Source organism: Jaculus jaculus, chromosome 2 (assembly GCF_020740685.1).
Source record: "Jaculus jaculus isolate mJacJac1 chromosome 2, mJacJac1.mat.Y.cur, whole genome shotgun sequence".
In the NCBI taxonomy this organism is placed as follows: Eukaryota; Metazoa; Chordata; class Mammalia; order Rodentia; family Dipodidae; genus Jaculus; species Jaculus jaculus.
The window spans coordinates 205339738-205356307 of NC_059103.1; the positions used below are offsets into that span (position 1 = coordinate 205339738).

General features: G+C 49.0%; 1 non-coding gene across 1 annotated transcript; it reads right to left on the bottom strand.

The window, feature by feature from the left end:
* Window positions 1–5428: 5428 nt before the first annotated feature.
* On the bottom strand, window positions 5429–5558 carry LOC123459153. The gene has a single exon (XR_006636061.1). It is a non-coding gene; the product is annotated as a small nucleolar RNA SNORA33 (small nucleolar RNA).
* Between the last annotated feature and the right edge of the window lie 11012 nt (window positions 5559–16570).

Here is a 16570-nt window from a genome sequence, read left to right on the forward strand (position 1 = left end):
GCTTGAAATGTGAATCCCTGTGCTTCACCTCTTCCTCTCCATTACCCAGAGCACCGGAGCTACCAAGAAGCCTGCACTAGTTATTCTTGCATCTCTGTGACCACAACACCTAACAGGAACATCTTAAGGAGGACAGATTTATTCTTCCACTGTTTCAGAGAATTTCATCCTGCCATGGCAGGGTCCATGGTGGTGGTGGTAGGGGGGTGGTGAATGCTCCTCACATGTTGGTGGGTCAGGAAACAGAGTATGACAGGAAGTGAGGTGGGCCGTAAACCTTAAAGTCTCACCCTCTAGTGACCTACTCTTACCAACCAAAACCCACCACTTCTCAAAGCTCAGACTCCCAAAACAGACCTTCCACCTGACAAAAATCAAATGCTCTAAACATGAGTCTGTGGGGTCGTTTTAGGTTAAAACCATAAGACTATCCCACAGTGCTTAACTTCTTTGTTGTGACTAAAATGTTCTCTCAGAGTGGTGCTGGACCTTCAGGACTTATGCATACAGTGGTGGCTTATACAGATGGTCAACTTGACAGGACCTGGGGTTGCTTGTGAGGGTTTACCTAGATTAGGTTAGCTTCTGGTGTAGTCTATGACGGATTAGGTTGATTAAGGTAGGAAGACCCGCTTAACCATGGGCAGCACCATTTTATGGTCAGGGTCGTGGACTGTATAAAAAGGAGACAGCTGGACAAGCACCATTTGCTTCATTGCTCTCTGCTACCTCACCATGGGCTGAATGAGAGCAGCTGCCGCGAGCTCCCTCTGCCATGCCTACCCATCTTTCATGGACTGTGACCCAGGAGTGTAAGTGAAATAAACCCTCCCTCCATTACACTGGTTTTTGTCAAGTACTTTGTCCCAACAATGAGGAGGTAACTATTATACATGTCATAGGTTCCTAACCCTGGCGGGAACTTAAAAGACTACATTCACTGCATACCATGGACCACCAGGATCTCATTCTTCACTTCCCATGGATCACTGGTGCCAGTACACACACTTGGATCAGGGAACCAGTTCCAGACTTTGTCTTGGATTGTGTCCCATAGAACACATTGGGTACCAAGTACTTACCAATTAGGCATTTGTGAGGGAAAGAGCCATTGTAAGGGTAATGGGAACAGAGACCAACTCCAGGAAGTGGAACTGACACTGATGTAGGAAGGGCAGTTGGGGTCTGGAACGAGACAGCGGAGGATCAGAGGAACTGTTGCTCTCTGGCCACCTAGATCATCTGGGCTGGGGGAAAAAAGGGGAGCATTCAGGGGATCTAAGTAAGACACCAAGGCTCTCTGGGCATAAAGTCAAAACAGTGAACGGAGAGCTTGTGAAAGTTCTTGGGGATATATCCCCTGCTGTGGAAACTTCTACCATCAGCAGGGCTAGTGACTGTGAGACAAGCACAACACAGAACAACGGATGGTGAAGCCCGCTGACATCCTGTCACCTCGGAGTCCAGCACACAGCACTGCATCTTATCCGATGGACCTTCCGAGAGTGACAACTCCATCTTTGTGTAAATTTCCTACAAGTACCCATCTGGAAAGGCCAATTTGGAGCCATATGGAGAAGGGAATTCTGGATACCATAGTTTCAAATCTCAGCCAAACTGACAAGCTCAATCCAGCTTCGCTTGGGCCCCAGAGACTGATTTCATTGTCCTTCTCTCCATTCCCTGTGTCCTTACCTAACTCTTCAGTCCTGGCAAGCACTGGCTTCTCTCCACGTGTGAGCTGCTCACCTAGCATCTCTCACTTCTGGCTCCCTACAGTGAAGTGAACCTGTCTACTTGTTCACCTCTCCTAAGCCATGACCCATGGACAGAAGGACTGTGTCCCAATGCTCGTGAGATGCAACAGCAGTAACTCATCTTTGCTTTCAGTTTCCCATGTGCCAACTCTGTTGTAAGTTCCTCTTATGGGATTGCACATTTTGTCTTAAAATAACCCGATAACAGAGATTTTTTACCACACACTGAGCTCCAAACCCTGGGAACATGGCCTGGTTTCTAGTGGCAGAACTTGTGGTCTCCCACCATGAAGTGGTGACCAGACAGCGTGGAAATAAGGGACTGGAAAGAGACAGAAGGTAGGGCTAGGGGAGAAAAATGCACTTGAGAAAGATCTTGAGGTTTGATTCCATGAGGGATGGGATGGGTAGCTACGAAAGGGCACAACAGTGAGTGCCACTGCTGAGTGACAGAGGCTGTGATAAGGCAGAAAACATCTCCCTGTTCTATGTCCACGTGGAAAATCACCACATCTGTAGCATCAGTATCAGCTCCTGTTTCCAGATCCCAGATTTATCTGCCCTGTTCCCGTAATCACCTAAGCTAGGTCTGCATGCACATATTTACACCTACGAGCCACCTCTCTGTGCCCATCTCCCCACCTGTGATGGTTAATATTGACCGCCACCTTGAGTGGATTTAGGATTGTGTGGGAAACACACTTCTGAGTATATGTATGAGGGCATTTACAAAGAGGGAAGGCCCACTCTGAACATGGGTGGTACCATCCCATTGATGCAGGATTTGGGGGTTCAGGAGGGCCCCAACTTTTGGGTTCTGCCCTACCTTTAATAAAGATGGACCCAAGAAGGATAAATTATGAATTATTAAGTTTAATTAGAGGAAAATCACAATTTGTGGGATTTATTTAAGGGAGATCAGGGTTACAATTGGAGGCCGAGTGTGGGAAGTAGAAACCATATTCTCATGTGCAAACCCTGTGTAGTTTATAAGGTTCATGTAAGAGAAATTGACTTTAGAATAAGACTGGAAGCGAGTGGCAGGCACGAGGAAAGTAGAATTTAGATGTTTATGTGGAGAGACTCAGAAAGGACACATGTGACATCTGCCATGAGCTTTCCTGAAGCAGGAAAGCGTCAAAGCAGAATAGAATTGAGGGTTTGTGGGGGAAACTGGAGTGGTGGGTGGAGCATGAATGTACGTGTAGAGAAAGGACACACATGTCCACCGTGTGGCTTCCTGAAGGGGAACAAGTCAAAACAGAGACCAAGAGCTCAGAGGAGAAATGGGTGATGAAGAGGGTTACACTCCCGGTTACCCCAAGTTTAGAGTAAGCACACAGTTGTAGGGTTGGTGAGAGTATCCACATGGTATATTCAGAGATCACAGGAAAGTTGTACGTGGAATTTAAGTGAAAAGTTACCGCAAAGCACAAAGCAGAAGCAAGCGGAAAAGGTTAGATCACGAAACAAAGCAAAAAGCTCTGGCTGGGTGAGGGAAGAGGTCAGAGTCATGTGGATGCCGGGCAGCGCAGGGTAGGAGCTGAGGAGACCCCCACACACCTGGGGTCGCCCCAAAAGACAGGAGGGGCTGGAAAGCTGCAGCCTTTATAGCATCAGATTCGAATGTTCAAGGAAGGGGAAGACCTGGCTGGCTGGTAAATTTGGTGGGTGGATCTCAGAGCCAGCCCACCCAAACCATGATTTAGAAAGTGTGTTAGACTGTGGGTGGCAGGGTAAGGTATGGCGGGTCAGTCTCAACCAGACACGCATTCCGTTTTTGCCACTCTGTCAGGGCAGCGTGGTAGGAGAGGTGGCATAAGGGGTGGCAATTTCTGGTTCTCTTTGAGCCTCAATCCCTGAAACGCTAGATTTCACCTATCCTCCTTCGCTATGGTCTGAGGGGGCAGACTGAATAAAGAGGAGCAAGTGCCGCACCCACCGGCAGGCATCTCTGTGTGCTTCCTGACACGAAGACAAGGTGACCCCCAGTTGCTGCCCTCCCCCGACATTGCAGCCAGGGCCGACCTTGCTATCCTATCGTGCCTTCTTTGCTGCGAGGGAATAAACCCCTTGCATTTGCAGGTGTTTTGTTGCAGCAGTTAGAGAAGTAGGCAATACAGGAAACTGGTGCCAAGGAGCCGAGCTGCTGGAGGAAGAATCTGGAGTTGCAGATTAGAGAAACTGTAGTGTACGGTAAGCAGAGATTAAGCAGGGCCGTTCTCGCAGGAGTTTAGAAAACCAGAATGCGGTAGAAATGTGAACCATGGAAGCCTGGGTCATGATTTTTTAAAGAGTAACAAGGACTCAGTTGGGAACTTGGCTAGAGGCCATTCATGTTACATTCTGGCAAAAGAGCAAGAATAATAAATGTGAATGTTTTCTGTCCATGTCCCGATAACCCGAGTGGAAGTGAATTCAAAGGTAATAAGACTACGTTGTTGGCAGAGGAAATTTCAAGATAGCAAGACAGGATGTGGCATGGTAATGATTACCGCGCTGAGATCCACGGCGACAGAGAACAGAAACACATGAAAAATGTCCAGTGGACAGAGAAAGGAGCTTGCATGAGTTTAAGGTCGCATATGGGATGGGTGAGGAGAAATCAGCTGTAATGAAGAGACTCTCACAGCACTAAAACAAAACCTTGAAATCAGCTCAGGGAGGAGGGGAAAGGTGCCTCAAGGGCAAGAGCTCACCCATGGGAGGCTTCAACTTGTGAAAATGTAAATTCATTTGAAAGGAGAGAAACTAAACTGAGAACACCACTGCATGGGATCCCTGATGGGCAAACAATTCCTAGGGGAAGGTGTCCTAGCCAGGTTCAGTTGCCAATATGCACAGACAGATGTCACTGCAGCTGGGCTAAGAGGGACTCAACCACATCTCAAACTGGCAGCAGATCTTGGTAACTTTGTCCACATGGAGCATGTTTCGTAAGCATGTAAAATGTAAGCGTCAGAGAGTCACAAAGGCTTGTATCAAACTTCCAGAAAGCCTCTGAGGCCAGGCAATGCGTGGCAGGGTTAGACTACCTGCAACGAAGCCCCGAGGTACTGCTGTGTGGAGCTGTGGCGGCGAGGCCGGTTTCAGTAGCGACCTCCAGGACCAGGGGACTCCATCCTGGGCGGCTGAGGCGTGGAGTGGAGCCAGTCCAATACCACCCTTCTTAGAGGAACTGGGAAAGAGGAAGAAGGAGGGAGAGGAGGTTAAAGAGAAGCAGAAGAGAAAGAACAGGCAATGGAGAAGGAAGGGGATAAAATGAAGAGAAATTAACAAGTAGCGAGTGCGGGGAGGTAGAGAAAGAGGAAGGTAGACAGGGAGGAAATTCATGTTTGCATAACATAAGGTTTCAGGGCTCCTTGAAGAAAGTTTTAGTTTTAATGACCAACCCTGACCACAAGCAAAATGTCCTTCCATACGAGCTGTGGCCATGCCCTAGCTACTGTTGAGGAATAAAATAACAAATTGAAGTGGGTTTAAGGCCAACTTGGGCTACAAAGTGAGTTCCAAGGTCCGTCTGGGGTATAGGGAGATACTACCTCAGAAACAAAACAAAAAAGATGCTTTAATTTTTTTCATGCAATGCATTAACTTTTTCAAGTTTCATTAATCTTAGAACAAGCTGTAGTAAAATTTTAATTAAGTCTTATGAAAACACTTCAATATCATATTGTAGCCATACTGAGGGACTATAATGACCTCAGTTGTCTTTAAGGCTCAGAAAATGGCATCACTATTGCCAGCTGTTTCTAAATTTCTGCAGAAACTATTCAGAGAAATAGATTAATTGGTTGGCTGTTGCAGTCAGGTTCCCATTGCTGGCAGGAATCACCCGACCAAGAGAAGCTTGTGGGAAAAAGGGTTTGTTTTGGCTTATAGACCCAAGGGGAAGCTCAGGTTTATTTCTCTAGGACCAACATAAGCCAGCACAAGCTTCTGAAGTTCATTTGCAGTGGCTGGAGGCCCTAGCATGTCCATTCCTTTTCTCTCTCTCTGTTTCTTTTTTTTTTATATATATATAATTTTATTTATTTATTTATTTGAGAGTGACAGACACAGAGAGAAAGACAGATAGAGGGAGAGAGAGAATGGGTGCGCCAGGGCTTCCAGCCTCTGAAGTTCATTTGCAGTGGCTGGAGGCCCTAGCATGTCCATTCCTTTTCTCTCTCTCTGTTTCTTTTCTTTTTTTTATATAATTTTATTTATTTATTTATTTGAGAGTGACAGACACAGAGAGAAAGACAGATAGAGGGAGAGAGAGAATGGGCGCGCCAGGGCTTCCAGCTTCTGCAAACGAACTCCAGACGCGTGCGCCCCCTTGTGCATCTGGCTAACGTGGGACCTGGGGAACCGAGCCTCGAACCGGGGTCCTTAGGCTTTACAGGCAAGCGCTTAACCGCTAAGCCATCTCTCCAGCCCTCTCTCTGTTTCTTTATCTCTCTCAAATAAATAAAAAGATATTCTAGGGCTGAAGAGATCGCTCAGTGGTTAAGACTCTTGACTGCAAAGCTTAAGGACCCAAGTCTGATTCCCCAGTACCCCATGTAAAATCAGATGCACAAAGTGGCCATGTGTCTGGAGTTAATTTGTAGTGGCTAGGGGCCCTGGCTTGCCCTCTCTCTCTCTCTCTTAAATAAGTAAATAAATAAATAGAACAAATTAAGGATTGCTCACAGAAAGGAAATGGGAAGAGCAAAAATTGGAAGAGGAAAGCATATTCCTGGGATTTTTCCACTCATGACTCATTCTATTTTCACTATCAAGGAAGTACATCAGCTGCTATGCTGCCCTTTCTATAGCCGGGAAGCCTGGGGGTCAGGCAGATAAACAGCCTCAGAGAGATCACAGGGTATTTTGGCTTTGGGGCCCACCATAAGTACTACAAATTTTACTGGCCAGAATAATGGAAATTTATTCTCTCATAGTTTGGAGCCTTAGAGTCTATGATGGAAATGTCAGAAAGGTTGGTTGCTCTCCTTGGCTTATAGATGGCTGTTTTCTCCCTGTATTTTCATGAATCTTTTCTTGTCCACATATGACTTGGGTCTCATCTCTTGTTATAAGGGTAGAACCACATTGGATGGGAATCCGAACATCAATGCATTTTAATGTCACTGTCTCTTTAAGCACCTGTCCACAGAACTGACCACACCAGAGGTCCTGAGCTTAGGCCTAACTACGTAAGGATATTGGCGGGGGACACAGTTCAGCCCAGAACAGCGGCTGGTTATTCATAGAGGTGGAGTTGGAGCCCACACCTGTCAGTCCACTCATTCCTTTGGTCACTCACAAAGGTTGACTGACCATAATCCACTGTTTTCTGAATGCAGTGTTACTGTCCACATTAAGTGAGGGGAGTATAAATTATGACTCAGGACCTGCAGTTGCCCGAACCCACTGGGAAAGCCTCAAATCAGGTCTGCAGTCCACCGAGCTGTAGAGCCACACCACCTCCAAGCTTGATATCGCACTCATGTCCTTGAAAACTGGTATGATTCAAGGGTGTTGGAGTGAGAGCCGGGCTGCAGCTGTGTGTGCATGTGCACATGAGCACCGGCCACGTTCTCTTAAACCTGTCATCAGCTCACATTCCCCAAGGACAGGAAGTGGATGTGAGGAATGACAAGCGGGGCCAGACATGGCTTCACTCAGGTTACAGGAGTGTGGGCCAAGGTTTGGGAAAGTCAGGAAGCTACTGGGTTTCTGATCCTTCCACAGAGAGCAAGGGATGTGTAGAAGTGGACAGAGGGCAGGTCTGTGTGGGGATGAGACAAGTGACACCTCCCCTTGACATCAGGAAGCAGATGTGAACTCGAGTTTGGCAAGAGCTCTTGACTTTGTACACGCAGGAGGCTGTTAGAGTCAGACAGCACCCCCACCCCGGAGCACAGTCTTCCTGCCAAGACTGTCTGGGAATCTTGGATGAGACCAAGACTCCTTCACAGTCCTCTGTGGAGTGTGTGTCACTGCAGGGGTTAGGGTCTGTGGGTGCAACGTGTCCTACAGAGCACTTCTCAGCTCTGGTTCTGAGTCCAGTTTCTATTCCACAGGGAAACCTATGGATATCAATCTCTCACCAACCCCCAGCACTGTGACCCAGACACTTATCTCCAATTATCCCACTTATGTGGCTAAACATGTATGTGGGAAAACAAAATCAGTTTCATTTCACAGGTGTCTGAAGGCCCAGGCTGCAGCAAGGACCATGATTGCACATAGAGGATGCAAACAGAAATATGAGAACAAGACACTGCAGGGCACAGTGACCACAGCAGGTCTATACACTGCAGGACACAGTGACCACAGCAGGTCCACACACTGCAGGCCACAGTGACCACGGCAGGTCCACACACTGCAGGACACAGGGACCACAGCAGGTCCACACACTGCAGGACACAGGGACCACAGCAGGTCCACACACTGCAGGACACAGAGAACACAGCAGGTCCACACACTGCAGGACACAGCGACCATAGCAGGTCCACACACTGCAGGACACAGTGACCATGGCATGTCCACACACTGCAGGACACAGAGACCACAACAGGTCCACACACTGCAGGACACAGGGACCATAGCAGGTCCACACACTGCAGGACACAGAGACCACAACAGGTCCACACACTGCAGGACACAGCGACCACAGCAGGTCCACACACTGCAGGACACAGTGAACACGGCACGTCCACACACTGCAGGACACAGTGACCATAGCAGGTCCACACACTGCAGGACACAGTGACCTCAGCCGGTCCACACACTGCAGGACACAGTGAACACGGCAGGTCCACACACTGCAGGACACAGAGACCACAGCAGGTCCACACACTGCAGGACACAGTGACCTCAGCCGGTCCACACACTGCAGGACACAGTGAACACAGCAGGTCCACACACTGCAGGACACAGAGAACACAGCAGGTCCACACACTGCAGGACACAGTGACCTCAGCCGGTCCACACACTGCAGGACACAGTGAACACGGCAGGTCCACACACTGCAGGACACAGGGACCACAGCAGGTCCACACACTGCAGGACACAGTGAACACAGCAGGTCCACACACTGCAGGACACAGTGACCATAGCAGGTCCACACACTGCAGGACATAGTGACCTCAGCCGGTCCACACACTGCAGGACACTGTGACCACGGCAGGTCCACACACTGCAGGACACAGTGAACACAGCAGGTCCACACACTGCAGGACACAGTGAACACAGCAGGTCCACACACTGCAGGACACAGAGACCACAGCAGGTCCACACACTGCAGGATACAGAGACCACAGCAGGTCCACACACTGCAGGACACAGTGAACACGGCAGGTCCACACACTGCAGGACACAGTGAACACAGCAGGTCCACACACTGAAGGACACAGAGACCACAGCAGGTCCACACACTGCAGGACACAGCGACCACTGCAGGTCCACACACTGCAGGACACAGTGAACACGGCAGGTCCACACACTGCAGGACACAGGGACCACAGCAGGTCCACACACTGCAGGACACAGAGACCACAGCAGGTCCACACACTGCAGGACACAGCGACCACAGCAGGTCCACACACTGAAGGACACAGAGACCACAGCAGGTCCACACACTGCAGGGCACAGTGACCACAGCAGGTCCACACACTGCAGGACACTGTGACCACGGCAGGTCCACACACTGCAGGACACAGTGACCTCAGCCGGTCCACACACTGCAGGACACAGTGACCTCAGCCGGTCCACACACTGCAGGACACAGTGAACACAGCAGGTCCACACACTGCAGGACACAGTGAACACAGCAGGTCCACACACTGCAGGACACAGAGACCACAGCAGGTCCACACACTGCAGGGCACAGTGACCACAGCAGGTCCACACACTGCAGGACACTGTGACCACGGCAGGTCCACACACTGCAGGACACAGCGACCACAGCAGGTCCACACACTGCAGGACACTGTGACCACGGCAGGTCCACACACTGCAGGACACAGAGACCACAGCAGGTCCACACACTGCAGGACACAGTGACCATAGCAGGTCCACACACTGCAGAACACAATGACCTCAGCCGGTCTATACACCGGTTCTCTACATGCCAGGTCAGGACCATCTGTGATTGAAGGAGAGAAAAACTGTGCAGTCCATGAAGGGCAGTTAAGATCAACACTCAAGGTAGGTAGGAGTCCATTCTCTGGGTAGTAGATTACAGCAATGTACATACGTACAATTGTGTGGTCCCAACATCCACTGAGCTTGCTGTCAAGCATGAAAGGGATCTGTGATCTTTGCAGTAAGAGCCCCCCACCCCACTGGTCTCCAAGAACAGTCATACACAAGGGAATGCCAGTCATCCACAGTGAGGGCACAGTTGAGTGAACCGAAGACTGGGAATACAGGAAGTCCCTCTGCCAAGCCTGGGATGGGGTGAGAACAGGGGTCGGGGTGGCTGGAGCTAACGGGTGGGATTTCACAGGTGGGAAGGGGTTACCATGCTTCCCACAAAGAAGGAAGAGCCACTGGTGCTGGAAGGACGGAACTCTGAGCATTTGTGGGGCCCAAAAGACTTCATCCTGATGGGGTGGAAGATTCTGTGGGGCCTGGTGCCCCTGTGAACTTGGGCACCATTCCTCCGAGGAAGCACTGAGAAGGTATCAACAGAAGAGGCACATGGCCAAACCTTCTAGAATGTTCGACACAGATGCCGTGGGGTCAGCATTGGCAGCAGGGAGTCCATTTAGGAGTTTGTTGCTGGGTAAGTTTTGATGGCTGGGCATGTCCGTGGGCTGGGTCCCAGGTCACAGGAGAAGCAATGTAACGAGGAAGGGTGTCAGCATGGAAATGGGTCTATGTCAGGTTCACACTGCTAGCAGAAAACACCCAACCAAGAGGAGCTTGTGGGGAAAAACGTGTTTATCTTTCTTTCCTTATTCCTTTTTTTTTTTTTTTTTTTTTTTGGTTTACAGACTCAAGAGGAAGCTCCATGATGGCAGGGCCATGAGCAGAGGGTGGACATCCTCCTAGCCAACATCAGGTGGACAACAGCAGCAACAGGAGAGTGTGCCAAACACTGGCAAGAGGAAGGTGGCTATAAGCCCCATAAGCCCACCCCAACAATAATACACTGCCTCAGGAGGGTTTAATTCCCAAACTGCCATCATCTGGGGACCTAGCATTCAGAACATGTAAGTTTATGAGGGACCCCTGACTCAGACCATGGGGCGCATCCTGGGGTCTAGCCCTAAGGCGTGTTTGGGACAGATCTGATTTCCAGCCCGAAGGTATGCAGAGCAGCCTGAGCTCTGGCCAGAGCCCCGCTGTGTGCTGGTGTTTCCTGCTTGCTGCTTTGGGGGTTTGCTGGCTGGCGATGGCTTCTCTCTGATTGGCTGTATGGAAGCAGCTTCTTCCACCACTGACAAACTTTGCCCTTGGATCTGTAAGTTTTAAACAAATCGCATCCTCCCCTAAACTGTGCCTAATGTGGATGTCCATCCCAGCCACAGGGAGCTGCTCCCAGTACTCCTTAACTGAGAGTACCACCATACCATGACTGGCATCTCAGAATGGACACAAATGAGAAAGCGAGCTGAGTGCCAGCATCCATGTCTCTGCTTCCCGACTGCACATGCAGGGTGAGCAGCTTCGTGCTCAGGCCACCATCTCTCCCCTGCCACGGTAGACTGTATCCTCCTGTACTGTGGGCCAAAGTAAACCCTCCTCCCTGAAATTGGGTCATGTCAGGTCTTTTCACAGCAAAAAGGAAAGTACCTACAACTGCTGCTATTGTTAGCACACACACACACACTCACACACGAAGGGAAGGGCAGATGGGAGTGGCAGAGCTGGGAGAATGGACAGATTCTGGGGAAAGGGTACATGGCCTCCTCTCATATCCATCTTCCCTGCATGACAGACTCACAGACAAGAGAGGAGGTCAGAGCATGTTGGAGAAGTGTGTGAGTGAATTCACTGAAGCATCCGAGGGATCAGTGTCTGCGAACTAAGCTTCACTTCTGAGAGTGGCATGGTTTGAGTAGACAGCCGGGCCCAAGAGCACCTAGCAGTGTGCTTGGCACCCGGTCCAGCTGGGAAATGGTGGCAGTGGTCCATAAATTCATGGGATGCGGCGGTGGAGCAGTGAAGGAGGGTAGAGTTTCACCGTTGATATCCATGGCCCAGCTGTAGCCCAGGAGAACGTCCACACCCCACACCACTGATCTGAATGGCTGGGGGTCAATCCCCTCCTGGGGTTTCCTCAGAACAGTATCTCCTGAAGCCTCATCTCACTTCCACAGTCTTTCCTTTTTGCCTTTAGAATTGACAGATTTTCTCCATGAAGCACACTTGTATCAGTTAAATAAACTCTTTCCTTCCAGTTCATTGCCGGGACAAAACACTCACCAGAAGCAGCTTATGGAAGGGAAGAATTTATTTCTGGCTTGTGGTTTTGAGGGGAAGCTTCATCGTGGTGGAGAACACGGAAGGAACAGATATCCAGGCGTCACACCTTCGCATCAGCAGGAAGAAAGCAGCAACAGCGGGCTGAATGCAGCAAGCAGGGCCGGGCTGGAACACTCCAAGGCCATCCCCTAGTGACGCACTTCCTTCAGCCTGACTCCACCTTCCGAAAGCTCTACAACCTCCCAAATGGTGCCATCAACCAATGAGTAAATCTCAAGTACATGAGGCGACAGCGTACATTTTACAGACAAAGCACCACGCATGTCCTGTGTATACTGTAATTATCTGGACATCTGATCAGTTCGTTCAGATATTGTACGATACTTAGGGACAAGGTGAAGCTTTGTTCTTCCCTATCTTCCCTGAGCTATGTTATGTGTTCAATGAAAAAGCAGAGTAAAATGGAAAAGAGGAAAACAGAAACAAAGGAAAAATAAGAAACATCCTGACAAAATAAATAACAAAAATAAGAAGTAAAACAAATGAACTGGGAAAGTTGATGGATGGTGGCTAGATGGGTGAATGGATGGACAAATAAGGATTAAATGGGTGAGAAACTGAATGAAGAGGCAAGGATCTGGGGTAATGAAAACTCAATTTTTGAGTTTTGTAAACCATCCAGGATGGCGTGATCAGCCCTGTGGCCTATTCTCTGATAGTCTTAAGAAAAATAAGAGGCTCTCTTGGCTGGTTCTTGGCCGAGTGGGCCTAAAACTCTAAAGATCCAGCTCATGACGCAGTGCCTTGTCACAGTGATGCATGGCACCGTGTGAGTGATGACCTTACGTGCCTTGCCCACCCCTGCCTCCCTGGTGCCTGGCAAAGTGCCTAGTGATAGAGCTCGAGTGCCCTTCTGGGCTGGGAGCTCTGCGGTTATCTCACTGTGTGCCCTTGGGCTGGTCCTTTCTCTCTGGGCCTCATTTCCTGTTCTGTGAGATGAGGGCTTTGGATTCAGTGTCTGAGGGGCCTTCCACTTCTGGCTTTCCAGCTCCCCCCACCTCCAGTCCCTTTATTGGGAGAGGGCAGCTGGGGACAGGCCCTGCACTGGCCGGCTGGCAGGCCCTAGTGTGGAAGAAGGGGCCGGATCCCCTTATCTCTGCAGATTCCTGGGCAGCCCTGGCTCTGCGTGGGCAGCAGTGGCACACGAGTCACAATGCTACCTGTCTTCTCTCTTCCAGATCTGGGTTAGATAAGCCTTCTGCTTTCTGCTTGTTCCCTGATTTTCTGAGTTTCAGCAAACTTGGCCCCAGGGAGAGCTGCCCATCAGTGGGGAGGTGGAATGTGTGGGCCACTGAGCTCCAGGTCCTCTTGGGGAAAACCACCCTCCCCCACGAGGTGTCAGCTCCCAACGTGGGGAGGGGTTGGACATTGACCAGATGTCTTGGGCTTGAAGGGTAGAAGAGTTGGCAGGGGAAACTGAGTTCTGTGCCTTTGAACAAATGGCTCAAACTTCCAGTTCTCTTGTCTATAAAGAAAATCACTGATAATTGTTCAAAAAAGCCTTTTGTGGAAAGCAGAACTTTATACAGAGCCTTGCTACATGTTGGGCATATAGAGCTATCCGGGATTACTTTTAATCCCAATTTATGTGTGGATGCACATATACATATAGTTATATTTTAAACATTTTATTTATCTATTTGAGACAGGGAGAGGGAGAGAGAGAGTGAGAATGGGTGCACCATGGCCTCCAGCCACTGCAGACGAACTACAGACACATGCGCTACCATGTGTGTCTGGCTTATGTGGGACCTGGAGAATCAAACCTGGGTCCTTAGGTTTTGCAGGCAAGTGCCTTAACCACTAAGCCATCTCTTCTGCCCCTATGTTTATATTTTAAATCTGTCTTTTTGTGGTGTCATTGATCAGACTCAGGGCCTCATACGTGGTAGGCAAGCACTCTACCTCTGAGCTACAACCTCAGGTCTACTTTTTATTGGTATTTGTTTCATATATATAATATATATTATATATAAAAACATATATAATATAAATGCATATTACACATAATTACATATATTATATATAATAATGTTATATATATTAAAGGTTATAGTCTTTTATCCCCTCACTCTTGTCTCCCTGGGGGCCCTCATCAGTAGGGTTGTGGGGCCATGAATGCCTCAGTCAGTCCCTGTGGGGGACCTCAGGATCTTCCCACTCATTCTGTGGCTTTTAGCATCTTTCTGCTCCCTCTTCCACAATGCTCACTGAGCCATGACAGACTTGTTGGCAATCTGATTCAAAACCTATCAAAGCAGAAATCCAGAGGCTACAGAGAACCAGTTTCCACTTTTTTTTTTTTTTTTTTTTTTTTGAGGTAGAGTCTTGCTGTAGCCCAGGGTGACCTGGAATTCACTATGCAGTTTCAGGCTCACCTCAAACTCACAGTGATCCTCCTACCTCTGCCTCAAGAGTGCTGGGATTAAAGGAGTATACCACCACACTTAGCTTAGTACCCACATTTTTTTAAATCTATTTTTTTTTATTTGAGAGAAAGAGAGAGAAAATGGATATGCCAGGGCCTCTAGCCACTGCAAATGAATGCCAGACACGTGCACCACCATGTGTATCTGGCTTATGCAGGTCCTGGAGAATAGCACATGGGTCCTTAGGCTTTGCAGGCAAGCATTTTAACCAGTAAGCCATCTTTCCAGCATAGTTTCCACTTTAAAAGAAGGAAAGCCGAAGGAACACATGGACTTATTCTCAAGGATAACGTTCACCTTTTGAGTGAGCTTCACTGTTTTCCAGAATATGTCATATGATACTTAGAAGCTGATGACAGGATGTTTCATGATTTAGTTTTTATTTAACATTATAATCTGTATCTTTTTGTGCCTCTGTTGGAGACGACTGTGTGATATCCCAGGTGTGGACACACTGTGCACGAGAATAGCCCCTCTCACTGGCCCTTAGCTTCTTGCAGCTTTCCACTTTTCTGATACAGGCCCAAAGTCTAGAGCCAGTTTTGCTGAGCCCAAAACACATGATGATTTGGCTGCTCACGGGCCTTCCTCTGGTGCTGAGGTGTCAGTATACGGACCTTCCATCTCTCTGAAGTCTCCCGGGCCCTATCTCAGTTTCTCCCTGGGCCTCCTTCCAGGAACCCAGTAGCCGATTGCCACCCTCAGCTCACTAAGGAGCTGCAGATGTGTTCTTTCAGAACTTGTACTGTCCCCTCGTCAGGTGCCCTGCCTAAAGGGGAGGGGAGAGAAAATGGAGGATCACAGAAAGTGGGGTACACAGAGATGCTGTGCCAAGATGCCTGGGAAGGACAGTGTTGGTTATGAATTTTCTTTTCGTACCCTTGGTCCTTTAAGACTTGGCCCAGGACTTAAAAGCTCAGCGTAGCAGTCCGCTTGAACACCCCACAGGCTGTCGTCGTTTGTGTAGGGAGATGAAGCAGCACCACGTGCTTCCGGTTTGTTCACTCCCCATTCAAAGAAATGCTGCTTGGAACTGGGAAGCGCTCAGGTCTACACAGTGCTAGGTGCTGGATGAAGCTCTGTTCTTGCACCGTGGATGCGGCTCATCAGTGACTCTTGGGGATCCTAGCAGAAGTCACTTGTAGGGATCTGAGCAGCCAGCAACCCCTGCCTCCCTGCAGCTGCCCTCTTGTCTGCCCCTCCAGCTGCCAGGACAACTGGTCTGCACAGAAATTTGAATATCTCATTCTCTTTCTGAAACCCCATATTTTTTTTTCCTGTCATTTAGTTTTTGGTGCCAAAAAATCTGACCAAAGGCATATATCATCCGCTCACCCCTCCTGTCTCATCCATCTCACATTCTGTGCTCCAACCACACTTCTGGGGTCCATTTCCTATTGTGGGGCCACATTCTAGGACTGAATTATTCCTTTTTGGATGGAAGAGAGAAGCTCCTATCAGGCTGCAGGAAGTTGAGAAGGCTGCAAAACTTACATGGTCCCTCCCTAAACTTATGTCAGCAGCACCAATTGTGAGGGAGAGGGGCTGTCATGAAGCTGCTGTAGCTTGTCCAGGGAGCTCCAGGGACACAGCTTTCGGGAACTGTGGGGAAATTTTGGTGATAAAACTGCCTTTGAGTCACCCATGTTTCTGTGAGTAACCCCTCACCTACGCTTCACTAGCTCACCAAGCTGGCTCCGGGTGGAATCATTTCTTTGGTCTGCCTTTGGTGCCCTGTGTGGGGTAACTAGACACACATGCACATATTTCCAGGAAAAGCCATGCAACAGAGCCTGATTCTTTCTCTTCCTCTCTGCCTAGAAGATGTGTCCCTGAGCCTATCTTTTCTGTGGAGTAAATCTTGTCTTCCCAAATCCACGTCCACTTAGAAACTTGGGATGCACCCTCACTTAGAAA